The 15,481-nt window shown below is 35.6% G+C and overlaps 1 pseudogene across 1 annotated transcript; it reads right to left on the bottom strand.

Annotated features, from left to right (window-relative positions):
• Positions 1 to 2,665: 2,665 nt before the first annotated feature.
• Positions 2,666 to 7,667, bottom strand: LOC143625191 (F-box protein At3g54460-like; annotated as a pseudogene). The gene is made up of 9 exons (XR_013152234.1): positions 7,145 to 7,667; positions 4,583 to 7,042; positions 4,287 to 4,500; positions 3,933 to 4,187; positions 3,795 to 3,854; positions 3,551 to 3,690; positions 3,360 to 3,474; positions 3,130 to 3,268; positions 2,666 to 2,923 (listed from the first exon to the last, which is right to left on the bottom strand). The product of XR_013152234.1 is annotated as an F-box protein At3g54460-like (transcript).
• Positions 7,668 to 15,481: the final 7,814 nt, after the last annotated feature.

Genomic DNA, 15,481 nt, shown 5'->3' with positions numbered 1-15,481 from the left:
CGGACAAAGGTTTCGTTTGACTAAAAATAGTAATGTTAACTTTTAAATAATAAAATTTAAACAGTTGGTTTGGTTTACAGTTGATTTCGAGATACAAATATTTAATCGTATCATTAAACCTAGTTTTTACGTTGTAAATTATAACACGAATGGGTATAAATCTCAAGATGAGAGAACTAGCCTAGGTATATATTGGTTTGAATGATTTGATGAGGTTTAACTGAATTTTGAGGAAATCTTGATCCTTTTCTAGTTGATCCTTAAAAGAAGAATAAAATATCATGATCAATCAATAAAGATACATTTAGGATTTGTGAAATATCTTTTTTATTTTCTGTTATATGGTTTTGGAAGGATATAGTATGTACTCACCTTAAGTTATCCTACTTTTGTCTTGTGTATTAGTGTGTTTGTTAAATGTGTGTTATTGAGTTTTATTATTTGTGTTTTTGAAATTACCTTCAAATTGGTGAGAGCATTTACAACTGGTCACCTCTTCTTTTCTTAATAATAATTAAAGAAAAAAACCTCTTCAGAAATTACAAAAAAATCTCATAGTTCTTCACTCCTTTCTGTCTCTCTCTCTTCTGCATTGGCCGCCTCTCTTCTCTACATTGACGTATTTGGGGGTCAACAGACCCCTATTGCAGATAATCTAAAGTTATTGTTAATGAATAAATGTCAAACCAACTAAAGCATGTCTCTTGTCACGTTGTTTTGAAAGATGAATATGCAAACATAATAATTGGTGACATGTGACAATAGAGTATAAATGCACCATCACAAGATTGATTTGTTATTGTACAAGAAAAAAAGTGAAGAATTCATACACTAAAATAGTAGAAATATATAATTACTAAAAGACACCATCAAAAGATTGATTTGTACCAAAAGAAAAAAATCAATAGTAATTCAACCACCAATTAAATTGGTAAAACAACAGCCTAAAAAGTCATGGATGCAAATCTTGTTTTTATTTAAGGCAAAAATTTGAATATAATTCTTGTAATTTAATGTTCTATGATTTAGATGGATATAAGCAGTGTGGTTGACATGATCTTTCCAAGCATTTGAAAATTTGAATATAATTTCTAAAAAAGGGTATTTGACCCAAAGTTGGGAAACTTGATTCTCTATCAAAATTAACACTTCCACTAACTAAGGTTTTAAAGTGTTAATATACTTCCACAAGTATTTGATACTATAATTTAATGTTGAAGGTAATATCATCTGGTGCTTTTGGTGATAATCATTTTCTATATAAAAGACAATAATATTCAAATAGGCCACCATGCATCAGAAGAGTGATGTGCATATTGGTTTTTATTTAACTTTTTATTTGCAAGTATTATAAAGAGTTGAATGTGATAATTACATGTTACACTAAGAAAATGTTTAGTCATCTTAAGAGATTTTTGACTTGCACAACTGATGCTGTGACACACATGTGGCCCATGTGCGGTTTTCTGTTAAACAAAGTGGCAACAAATTAGAAGACAAAAAAAGTGAAGAAAAACTTTATGAAAATATAAAGTTATTCTGTAAACTTAATCCCAATAAATTTAGTTGGTTAAATACATTAACAGGTTCTAAAAGACATCATCATCATCATCATCGTACTCAGTATATCCCACCAATAGCAAAGCTATGGTAGGGTCTGAGGAGGGTAAGATGTAGACAGCCTTACCTCTACCCCATAAGGATAGAGAGGCTGCTTCCGGTGAGACCCCCGGCTCGAACAGGTTCTAAAAGACCAAGTACATTATAACTTAATTGATTCACTTAATGTTTCTTATTCAATAATTGGATGTGTGGGGTGGGAGGAAGGGGGTGTTTGGGTAACAAGATAAGGACATGAAAGGTACATGAGGAGTCCATTGCCAGATTTGTCACCCTGAAAATAGATTAAAACGTCTCTTTATTGACTTCCAAAGCCTCTCACATGAGAATGTCTTTTTGTTATTATTGCAGGGGCTCCATTGGACAGTGGGGAGAAATCAAGAATGGTCATGACTCATGATGATGATATACAACACATTTTAGGTTATGTTTAAGAGTGCAAACAAACCGGGCCGCTCGAGATCGGATCGATAAAAACTTTAAAATGAACTAAGCCTTTTCAAACCCGCGTGACTCCGAGTCTCAAATAAAGCCCGTTTAGTTATCGAGCTCGAGTCTTGTATGTGAAGCTTGTATAGACTCGTCGAGCCAAAGCTTGTTTAATTTCACACTACACAACTTAGCTTTGGCTCATATAAAGATACTGCACAAGCTCAAGTCGTACTTATGCTTGATGAAGGCCTTTCTACAAATATATTAAAATAATTAAATACGTATATAAATCAACTAATAATTAATAAACAAGCCAAGTCCGGGATTGAAAAAAAAGGAGTCACCAGCCAGGCTCAAGCTGTAGAAAAATAGCTCAAAACAACCTGAGATCAAGCTCAAGCTCCCGTAAGTCTAAGCGAGCCAAGCTCGAGACCAACTCGGATAGTTTACATCCCTATTCATGCTTTTATTTCTTACTAGACATTTAAAACCAAATAAATATATTAAAGGTGTTTGGGTATAAAAAGATATTTGGTTAATACTCAGGGATGCTTACATGTTTTAGCAAAGCTGCAGGTATCAATTGATATCAAGAATTAACTAGTCACAAAACAAAAGATGCCATCCAAATAGTGTAAAAGCTAGCAACTAATAGAGCAAGAGCCCTCACAACTACATAAAAGTAAAATGCTGGAGACAACAAAAACAGATGATAATTATCATATAAAACAGCAAATCCATCATGCAAGTACTTTCAAAAATATATCAACATCATCATCAACCAGAGTAGGGTTAGCCAATAGTGTCCCCATGAAGAGTATTTCTACAATTAAGCCACTGAGTCATGGGTTATTTACAGTTATTCAACCTCCTGCAAAACACAATTTTAAAGCCAAGTAAGAAACTTCTTCAGGACAAATAATTTTGGTCGAATTCAAATCCAAAACACATCTTGTCAAATGAGAATCTAGTTGCTTGAATTCATGAAAATTTGTGTATCATAAAAGAAAATTCATTTCAAAACATTAGTGTTATTATTACCTTGGATATAAGTTAAATAAGATAAACAAATAGTACCTTAACTTTTACTGCATTTTCGCACAAAACCAAGTTGAGCTAAATAATTGCTTTCAGCAAAATCATGCAATGTCCGTCTAGCTCGAGCACCCTCATGTGCATACTCTTCCTTCAACAACTCTCCACATTCAGCAGTGTCCTGCAACCAATACACCATTTCTTAAAATAAAGAAACACACACTGCAAACCATAAGCAACAAAAACTATACTTAAATTTTAAACATCTATACCTGCAAGAATTTCAGCATCTGTTCTTCGATTGTACCATGCATAGCCAAGGTTTCTACATGAATAGGACGTGTAGCACCCATCCTGTGGGCCTGACTGATCACCTGCTCCTCCATACTGACAAATTCCAAAAAAATCATTTTAGATGGCTTTCAACCCATTTGCTGGTTTGTTAACTTCAGAAAAACACTACCTTTTATCCCAAATGGGCTCCATCAGAAAAACATGTGTCACAAAACTCAGATCAAGACCAAGTGCTGCACTTCCATCCATCAAAAGAGCCAAACACTCCTCGTCGTGCTGGAATGTAGCCAGTGACTTCACCAAACACAACTCACTTAAATAATGCCTTCAATAAATAACTAACTTATGGATGGATCAATTATGGACTTATGGTTGTGTTGACAAACAGCTCAAATATATAACTAGATAATTACCTTGTTAGCAGAATGCATTGGACTGTACATTTCCACAAACTTGATGCCAGCAACCGTCAACTGGAGAACGATATATAAATAACATTGTTTACAAGAATTTGAATCAGAAAGTCTGTGCTCCAATGAGTCAAGAATTACCTGCTGTTCAATGACATGTATATGCTCAAGAAACTGAGAAAATATTAAAACTTTCTCTACAGACTCGTTGATAGATCTAGCAGAAGCCTTGTTTGTCTTAATGGGAGAATAAAGTTCACTGATCTCACTTGTATCATGACCCTCTTTGACGCGGTTCTTAATTACTTTATTAGCTTCCTGCAAGTCTTTTAACTTTTCCACTAGATATGATACTTTGCTGCTCGATGTTGACTGCCAATCAGGATTCCAATCGTCCTAAACTTACAGTTAACTTACATAGATCAGAACAGACAGTATAAACAACGACAATAACAACAATAATGATAATGGAACTTGTGAATAATGGAAGCTTGCCTGTTTATATGAAGGCTGTAACTCAATCAGATCCTTTGGAACGGGCCACTTTGGGTTAGGGTTCTCGGGCCAGGCTAACGTTTCAGGACTTTGCATCTCGTACAAAAAGTCACAACCAGGGAATGTACACTTTTCACTGTTTAAAGCCACACAATCCAGACACAGTAGATGCCTACATGGCGTTATGACAGGTAGGTGACACCACTCGTTACATCTATAAACAACCACCAATCAAAATAAATATAATCAGATTGAAACTTGATCGAAATTCAAAACATAAAATGAAATTGTCTTACCGCATACAATTCAAACCAAACAGAATGTTATATCTTATAAAAGAATATTCCTCGGAAGCGGGATCCAAACCATTTTCCACCAAGATATCCATTGTTTCTTGAATATCTTGTCCAGCTTCGGTTACTTTTATATGTCCAGCAACACAACATGATAACCTCACGTTTCTGATTGTTGTGCTTCTAAACTTCCATTGTTTTGGATTCAACAGACTCTCAACATGAGACGGATCGTTCCAGTCAGCCATCAGAATATTCCTACGCACTGTCACCACTAACTCGTTATAACTCTTTGCATGCTCTTCGTTAAAGTCAATGAATGTAACCTTTTTAATGCAGGGAGGAATCATTTTCAAATCTTTTTTTCGAGCACTTATCATGCACCGACTGAGTAACTGTAACAATCGAGCCCGACCCTCTTCCATTTTCGCATCAAATGGTCTTAAAATGCCCGATTCCCATGAACTCTGATCCAGCCCGTATGCTTCCTCGCGAAGAAACTTAAGCATGGGTTGAAGATTTGACAGTTGACTGTTTGGGGTGTTGGGAGTAGGTGTCCCGGTCAACAACCAACGGTTCGAAGCGGTTAAAGAAACTGACAACTGTAATCTATTGGTCAAAGTCAAACTCGACCCGAGAGTGTGCCCTTCATCAAACATAACCCTAAGCCAGTGAACTTGCATCAAGACACTTCCCTTTTTCGGGCTCCACTCAGCGCTCAAACGACTGAAAGTCGTGATGACAACATCATAATCCCATGCAATATTATGCACCAAAGGCTTCTTATGATCGGCCCATACATACACACGCAACTGTCCAGGTTTCACGTGCCTTTGTATTTGATTCTTCCAATGATCAACAAGATTTGCAGGAACCACAATTAGGGTTGCCCGAGATAAATAAAATCTGACTGAATCAAGCGGCTCACAGAGAGCCGTTTTGAGGGCAGGTAAGTCAAAAGCCAAGTTGACCAAATTTCTAGGGTAGCGCCACCTAAGTGTTCCTTGGTCAACCTTTTTGACTAAACCGAAAGCCTTAAAGATTTTGTGAAAGCCACGGACTTCTCCTGTGGCTAACACTCGGGTTCCATTTAGCGGGTGGACTAATCCAGTTGTTTCCATTTTCAAAAATTTATCTTGTGTTAGATTAGCTAACCAATGTAAAGCCTTTTTAGTTTCAGAATTAATCAAATGCATAGTGCTCTTTAAGCACACTAGCAAAAAAGGAAACATTTTCTTCCTTTTCTTGTGGAGTACCTTTGGTGTAAAATCCAGGTAAGTATGTTACCGAGTGACGAGTGTCGAATGACTCTTCAGGTACCTTACAGCTTTGGTGATAAGGGTCACTATTCATACTACAAAACCACGCAGCAGAAGAATCTGCAAATTGTGAATCCACAAGCTTCCGCCATTTTCGACACGCATCACACTGGACCCACATTTCATTAAGCTGAACATAACCTCCAGTGGACTTTTTACGCCTCTTTCGTGTGTTTCTTGGTGCTACATATGGTGAATCATCACCATCATAATCAACATCACCATCGTCATCACTATCATCCTCCCTCCTTTCTTCATACTCATTCAGAAGATTTCTTTTAACTTTGGTCCAGCTTCGTGTGAACTGAACCGTACTAGTTTCAGGTGAATTGACCTTTGAGTCCTCCATACATCCAAGCCCTCTTCGACTAGAACGACTCCCGGAAGTCTTTTTAGTGGTGAGCACACTATTAGAAGTAATGCTATCACCATCAAGCTCATAATATCCACATTTCTGGTCATCCTTTTGTTTGCACCAGATTATTTCCACCTCCTGTGGAGGGTCTGCAAGAGTTCCTAGGGTTTTCAATATCAGGGACAAGGCAGTAATAGTCTTGCCTAACCCGGGTTCATCACAAAACATACCTCCACGAAAGTCTTGAATCATGGGAACCGCACCCGTTAACACTTGTCCTGAAACGGTGTTTATATTAAAAGCAAGTCCGTCTTTGGTTTCAAATTTCATGTACATTGGATTTTGGAAAACTTCCGGTCACGCTCTCGTTTTAACATCCACTCAACTGCAGATTGTTGATGGGGATAAAGTTTAAGCTTCATAGATGGCATTATCGATGATGCCAATAATCTTAAATGCCTGCAAGTTGAGGAAACCCTAAGGAGTTCAAGAGGATCAAGTATCGTTAAAACGTTGATCAAAACATCATCTGGAAACAGCCAAAAACCAGTCATGGAACCGTCATCTGCAGGATTTACACTGGAACTGATGAAACTGCCCTGCATTGAGACGCTAGGTAAACTACTAAAGATCTCATGGAGCTCAAAAAGCTTTCTTCGCCTCGCATCGGGTGCGTTACAATGCTGGTTGCATCCAAGAACATGACAATCCGAAATGTTCCATATACAATCAACATCAAGATCACATTTGCCAGCATTCAGCATCTCATCCCTGGCTTGCCAATCACAACTGCAAAAGTAATCACTCTCACCGAGTTAGTATTCAATTAGTCATTAGTTCAATCATACAATGAAGATAAAACAAAATAAACTAATAAGCAACAAATTCGACCTCAAATGGCGAAAAAGAGCTGCAGCCGTTGACTTCGACTTCGGAAACTGCCATCCGGACCACACCGCAACCGGCAAATACACATCAACAAGCACCACAACCCTAGCCTCACCTTCTTCGCTTCGCCGAGCAATTCGAACAACTCGAGAAGCAATCTTCAAACACTTATGGTTAACCAACGCTTGTAGCTGATGCACTACACTCGCACTACCCTGCACTAACCCTATCTTACTCCACTTCTTCTTCGACTCCGACACCGATCCACTCGGCTTACTCGTACCTTCGCCATTGGTAGGGTTAACCGAACCCGAATTAATCACCGAGAGAACGAGATCCGGTTCGTCTATTGAAACACCACGGCCGGTTTTGAGATTTAGGGTTTTGGTAATTGCAGTATCGACGGTTGGATTTGGGGGATTGGAATTGGAAATCGAGAGGACGACGACGCATAAGTAGCCGCATAGCTTGTGATCTTGAATAGAGTAATGGTTAATTGTTTCTTCTTCCATTTAATAATTGAATTGAATTGGGGGTTAGGGTTAAAGGAATTGAAATTGAAGGCTAAATAAATCATGATCGGAGCATGGCGCCAAGGATGAAGCTCCGTGGGTTATTGTTATCGGAAGAAAGGAAGGGCTTAATTTGGCAATTCGTAGGATTTATTTATTGAAAAGATTGTTGCCGTAAATAAATGTACATAAATCGTCCTTCTACTTTTATTTTGTTATCAATGTAGTCCGTCTACTCTTTCTCTTTCTCTCTCTCTTTTCGGCCATAATAGTACCATACTATAATACTAATCTACTATATGCCATTTTAAGTTCAAACTATACTTTTTTATGATAAATGTTTTGAAAACCGATATTTGTATCGGATTTGGTTTGAAAATATACAATCGGTTGAATCAGGATGTACTTAGATAGTTTACATTATAATTCCATATAAATTACAACTCTAACTCAAAAATAGCATTAAAGTATATTAATAAGCATTACACATGAACCAAACGTCACACATTAACAATTATAATATCATACATGAACCAAACATCACACATAAACAATGATAGAGACAAATACTAAGTTTTTCCTTTTTATATGAAATTAATCAATTACAAAAGATGTAAAGAAACTAATATTGGATTTGCATGATACAAAATTGGTTTATTAAGGAATCGCTGTTTATTATGGTTACTCGTTTTAATTTTATTCGCTAGGTTAAAAGTCATTTTTAAAAAATTCAGGACGCAACACAAATATAAAAAATCTGTTCGTTTTGAAAGCGGTTTGCCAGTTTAAACCGGTGTGTTTAAAAAACCGTTGGTACGATATTCTAGGAAACCTTCTAAAAATACCTGGCTCTAAATACTGATTGTCTTGTCGAAATCTGATATAACCGGTTCAATCAGCCAGTACGTACCGGTTTTTAAAACATTGTTCATGAGCAAAACTTGTCTTGTGAGAATTTTTTTATAAATTGAGTTTGATTCGGGCTCAAATTGCTATTATTTAATTAATTTACAAATTACACATCTGTCATTGGCAAGATATTCGTTTGTTGATTTTTTATTTATAATTTGGCTTTGTTGCGTAATGTTCTAAAAGCATTTTTTTTAACGACAACTCACACACGTTTTAACCGTATTTCTTAATTACATCTTTTTATGATAATCATGGGTCTTGAACCCACACCCTCAAAAGGACAAAATATTGTCTTGCCCCTTGATACCTGCAACGCAACAGCTCTTTGGTTAATGTAGTTTTTCTATACATAAATATTATTATTTGTTTAATTTAGATATTGTGTCACTTTGATAAACTATAGTTGTTTAATGCAAAAGCCTTGAATGGTACAATGTTTAGCTGTATATCTAATAGACATACGTCTTAATATATAGTCATACTAGCTTTTAGCCTGCGTGTCAGCGGGTTACTTTTCGATTTTTTTTATATTATTGTGAATATAGAATTTTCTCGTATAATGGGTTTAGGTAATAAAATAAAATGTTACATTAATCATTTAAATTATATGCTATGTTTATATTTTGAAGTTGAGTTTCTTTTGGTTTTCTATATTTGTATGGGCATTGTTGTTATAATCTAATAATTATATAGCATGTAATACTTTTAACAGAATTATTGTTTGTTGGGTTTTGTTGTCGTACGTGATTTCATTTCATTTTGTCTAGAATCTTCAAAATTTTATTTCTATAAGTTTAGTTTGCGGGATTTAGTATTTTTGTATGGGCTTATTATTTATTGGTTGGAGTTACGTATAATTTATTTATTTTTATTTATATTAATGAGTTATATATTAATATATTTTTTTTGTTTATTATTGTTATTAATGTATATTTAGCGTTTTCGGTTCGGTTATGTTCATATGTAAAAAAGAACTTTTTAAATGTTTTTATTATTATTATTATTAACGTATATATGTTTAATATTTTACATATATTCTAACTATGTATTTTAGTTTTAATATGCTACCCCAAACTTCAATGGCTTAATTGTGAGTTCTTATCTTGTTTCGTTAAATCTTTCTGTAGGTGAAGATAAAATCCACGAAATCCATGGTTGGTCACTTGCTCGGGGCTGCTGGTGCTGTACTGCTGTTGAAGCAGTAGCTACTGTTAAGGTAAATGAAACTCGGCATAAGTTGAATATATCATTAATTCATTATATATCATTAAGGATTCAGTAATGATATACACTGTTATGCAAGCTATAGAAACTGGATGGCTCCATCCAAACATCAATCTTGAAAATCCAGAAGTCGGTGTGGTATGCAAATCGCACAAATATATTTCATGACGTATTTTGAATGCTTATTTGCATGGATTAGTGAAATAAAACTGTTGTTTGATTAAGATAAAAACGTGCTGGTGGGTGCGAAGAAGGAAAGGTTGAATATAATGGCGGCAATGTCCAACTCTTTTGGATATGGAGGACACAATTCATCCCTCTTATTTGCGCCTTACAAGGATTTGTAGCTAGCTTCAATGGCGTTTTACTACAGCATCCTATCTTGTGTAGATATAAATATGTTGATGAATGCATATAAGACCCTTAGTCTTTGATTTTCAGCTCAAATGCCGAAATTATTTTCTGGATTTGAACTGATATATATTTAACTATGCATTGTCGTCCTAATACTGAAATGGATGTATGTATGTATGTTCCGATTATTTTATATATATAAAAAACATATTTTTGTGTAGTGATGTTACATATGAAGATCAAGATTGTAAGTAGATAATTAATCACCATATCTTGTTTATAGTTTAGTAAAACAAAAGGAAAATGAAGCTATCATTTGCTTTATACTTCTGTATGTATAAGACATTCTGATGCTAAGTGGCTTGGCCTCTGCAAAATTTATGAAATTATTCAATGATGAAGCATTGTAAAGAGGAGTAGACTTACCACAAAAACCACAAAATGTCATATTTATAATGCTAGCAAAATACTTCATGATTTAAGTATTTACAGTTGATTATTTGAGGTTTTAAATCCAGTTGTGCAAAGTGTCTTATTCATTATATTATGAAGATAGTGTTTGTTAATTTAGTATCCATGGGATCGCGTTTTTACTGAGATTACTCAAATCCAAAGAAAACAGATTTGGAAAACTTGTCAATTCAATTAGTTGACCAGCTTCACTAAAATTACACTTAAATGCTTATTTAATAATGTCTAATATGAAATATATATAAAAATAAAAGTATATATATATATTCTTGCGGCCCAATCCGGTTTTATACGACCGGTTTTACACATCAATCGTAAACCAAATTGTTCTTTACGGTCTCAATTTTTTGAAACCGACCAATCGAATGTAAAAGAAAAAAACCAATCATGAAACCGAACCGATGACCGTTTGAGCTGTTTCACAGTTTTAAACCAAACCGTGAACACCCCTATATGTTAGACAACTACTGCTAGACAAAATGCAAATAATGTCGTGTAGTAGTTTACCTTTATTAATCTATGCAGCCCAAGCACATGAACACCAAATACTCTTTGTAGAATGCAAATAACACAGACATAAATGATATCTTTGAAAATGATTAAGAGAGTCAAGATACAACAATAACAATGTTTGAAAAGTCAAAGAGATTCTCACTTGGTCAATTTGCTCTTTTTGAAATCCATGGTTTCTACAATTCGCACCCACTACAATCTACATACATTAGGATATCAACAAAAGAATATAGGGTCCGACACACAGCAATCTAACTGTATATTTTCTTACCTCTTGTAGTCATGAGCAAGTAACAAAAGATCTTCCGCAATAGTTGATTTAAGCTCTTCAGGTTTCTCAATAAAGACCGATTCATGATTCATACTACAACACACGAAAACAATTCTAGAATACACACCCGACTTGAACCCGCCCTAAACCTGAGTAAACAACACCCGAGTTACCCGAACCTGATTAAACATATAAAACTACCGAGTCCGATCCTAAGTAGCCCAAAACTGAATTCTGTACATGTAGCAGTTGTATAAAAACATTTAAAAGAACGTGCAAACTGTACTTATAATTCTACTCTATTTATACATTTTATTATAATTTTATCTTTCCAGGAAAAAAAGGTATTGTTTTCTCTTTCAATATATTGCTATCGTTGATTCTGTGGGTCGGATTGTTCGGATTTCAGGCTGCTTCAAGTCGGGTTCGATAATCAAGTTCTGGTAAGCTAAGAGTTGGTAATCGAGTTTCGTCGGTTTCGATAATCCATTATGGGTAAAAAAGGCTACCGCGTTACAATTAAAAAGGAAAAGAAACGGCACCGGGTCAGGGAAAGTATCATGTCCTCTCTCTTCGGTAAGCCAATGCCAAAACCGTCCACTGTGACTGTTTCTGCATAGAAATTGAACCAAAAGAAATAAAATCAAATGGGTAGCATCTAACCTGCATTTTAGTAAGTTGTAACATACTAACATGGAGTTCTTTTCAAACACTCATGATGATTAGAAAAAGGGAAAACAGTTAAAAAAGAACTAAAACCATGAACTCGTGCAATCTCCCCTAAAAGTAAGTGTTACCCGAGATATGCATCCAACTTTTACAATCTGTAAGTGTTATGAAATAACCGGAATCCTTATATCATGAATGACCATGATTTATGGTGGTGGCTATATCTTTAACAACATGGCCCGCCGTCAAATCCTATCTCAACTGATAAGAGGCCATCAAGTTCTTAAATCACAATCCAACACAAATGTTTGACAATACAGTAACCGATCACATGATTTAAGAGCCATGCCAAACTTTTCCATTCATCTTTTTTTGATACCATCAACCAAATGTTTTACAAATTACAATACAGTAAGCAAATATGCCCACCAAAAAACCAAAACCAAGGGTGTGCCCGTCTTCATTCATTTAACTGTAACGGTAACCGAACACGGACAGTTAATTGAACAAATATTTTTTGGTCATGTTTGTCCTTAAAAAGTGAACATTTTCATGTTTGTTTATGTTATTTCGTTAAAAATCTAAACAAACAATTCGCGAACGTTAACGGATATAAATGAAAATAATTGAACAAACATAAACGAACATAAAACTATAAATGAGCAAACTTATGAAACACGTTCTCGTTATTTGATTACCACATGCAATGCAAGTTGTTAAGACTTTTGATCCTTGATGTTCGGTTTATTTGTACATATTTAATTGTGTTAACGTACTTGTTTTACGTGTTTAGTTTAGGAACTTTGGTACTTCATACGTGTTTGTTGTGTTTCAGGTCACAGGTACTTAACGCATTTAATTTGGACCTGTACGAGCATGGAATGAAGACCCGGGATGTCCAACACACTTACCGAGGCAATCATGTGAAGTTGCTGAGAAAGGAGACCCATCGCGTAGCGCGATGGGTGTTGAAGGTGGGGCATCACGCTACGCGATGCCCTGTAAATGTCTGCGTTGACTTTTGGTCCATCGCGTAGCGCGATAGACCAGGAGAGGAGGCCATCGCGCTACGCGATGGTCCCAAGAATCGTGAAAGTTAGGGTTTTGTTTTATATTACGTTTTGACGACCCGAGACGCCATTCTTCACCTTCCAGGCGATTTCCAGAGCAGAAGAGCAAGTCCCGATCATCCCCAATCATCTCTAAGTGTCCTACATGGCCTACCAGATCATAACCGAGGCCCGAGAGATGCCGATGCGCGGCTAGTTTCTTCGAGTCATACCCGGGATGTAGAGTATTGTATCTTTCAGTTTTCTCATGTATTTAGAACGAATTGATTGTAATGATCTTTGATTAATCTATGAGTATTGATGTCTGGCATTATTGTGCACTCAATAGGTTTAGGTTTATTTCGATCAGAACGATTATTATGCCAGTTGCTATGATAATTGCTTATAGGATTGTTTTGACTAGTTGAATGTGATGAAGCATACGCTTTCCCTTAGTTGAGTCACACTGGCAGGGACTGTTTGATAACTAGTGCCATGTGTTAGTAAGCGTTGATGCCTAAGGTTTGTCTAGTTAGTCAATCGGTGTTAATCAGTGATTGTTAATCTGTAAAGTTGCATGAGTTTACTGTTAGGTTAATTACTTGGATTCCAGGGTGTGATTTGTCTTTGTTAATTGATTGAACACGTGATTACTTGCTTGCTTGTTACAACATATAAACCATTTGCTAGTGTGATCAGCACTTTAATTGAATTACTTCATAAGTTTAGAAATTGGTTTCACTTCACACTGACCACATACTCCTGGTGGATACGATACCTGACTTACCCTAGCTACTTAGGTTAATTAAGTTTTTGCATGACTCAAACGACGGTTATCAATCCTCTCCTGTAAAGATCAGATCATCTGCTATTGACTTATAAGCAAAAGCAAAAAGAAAATATGGTGACTTGACTTATAAAAAGAATCTTAAATTGTTACTCATTACATGAATATGTGTATCAGTTCCACACAGTTAAGCTTGCATGAATGTGTTGTATCATACTGATTAAGAAAGTGGTTATAAATCATATATGTAAATACGATAGAAACCTGACGGGGTTTGAGCCGGGATACCCGACGGGTATTTTGTCTAAACCCGATAGAAAACCCGATGGGTATCCCCGAAACACAACGGGTAAATACCCGATAAATACCCGACGAGTTTGGAATGGACTTTAATAATCAGATATGGGTTTGGGAATACCTAAACCCGTCCCAAACCCGACCCATTGCCATCCCTATCCAAATGTATTACCTTTAATCAGAACATGTAATCTAACCTAAAGTACATAGTATTTAGGACAACAATTTGATGTTAAGGGAAACCCAAAAGTGTAATCGAATAATAATAATAATAATAATAATAATAATAATAATATACCTTTCAGCAAGCTCAATTTCTTCCCAAATTAATCGAATTTGAACATCTCTAATTGGCTGATTAACAACAGATGTCTGGGTTTGAAACCTTAATTCATCCGCCATCGATCTCGTATTGACGTGGTGGCGGTGGTGATTATATGTAGTGACCTACTGGAAATCTAACTGTCGAAGATGTAGGAGGCGATTCGGATGTGAGGTTTTGAATCGTTGATTGAGTAGCTTGATAGTGTTTGGGGAAAGGAGAAAGGAGCCGCATAACCCGCGAAAATTAAAGCATCAACTGGTGTAAACCTCACCTCTGGTGACTTCCATAAAGAGAGGAAGCGAACACATCACGACACGTAGGATTTTGCATTTATATATATTATAGATATAGATAGCTCACACGTGTCGTGTTTTTTCGAGTAAAAAAATGTTAACGCCTAAACTACATACAACAAACACAATGTAATTGTTTGGTTAGTGGCATGGCGGGACTAGTGGATAAAATTCATTTGATTGATAACCACTATAAAAATAAAAGGAATGTATTTTACTTGCTTGTCTCACGTAGATTAGACATGTATTGATGTATGTATCATTGATTGTATCCATCGTCTATTGAACGTTTTTTAGGCCCGACGATACTTATAAATCGATAAACAAATAACAAATCCAATACATACTTTTAAGGGTCAACGATGAGTACAAATGGTTCCTAGTCAAACAACTACTCGTTCATGTAATTGTTAAATAAGAATTACAAGATAACAATCCCCAGCATATGATCCACAAAATTATATGGCTACAATGACAAGTTGTCAAAAATATGACTAGTAAGAACATTCATAATATTAGAAATTGGATAGTAATGAATTCAAAAGTCTTAGTTTATTCATAACAATGAGTGCAGATTTATAACATTTATAAGCTAATATCAAGGAGAAGAATATGTAAAAGTAAATGACATAATAAATATAAACAAATGCTTATTTTAGAATC

The sequence above is a fragment of the Bidens hawaiensis genome, unplaced genomic scaffold (genome assembly GCF_021521415.1).
Source record: "Bidens hawaiensis isolate Kalapana, Puna unplaced genomic scaffold, B.hawaiensis_p1.1 tig00004020_1, whole genome shotgun sequence".
Classification (NCBI taxonomy): domain Eukaryota; kingdom Viridiplantae; phylum Streptophyta; class Magnoliopsida; order Asterales; family Asteraceae; genus Bidens; species Bidens hawaiensis.
Note: the sequence above shows the minus strand (reverse complement) of the source record. Positions and strands in the feature narration are given on the sequence as shown.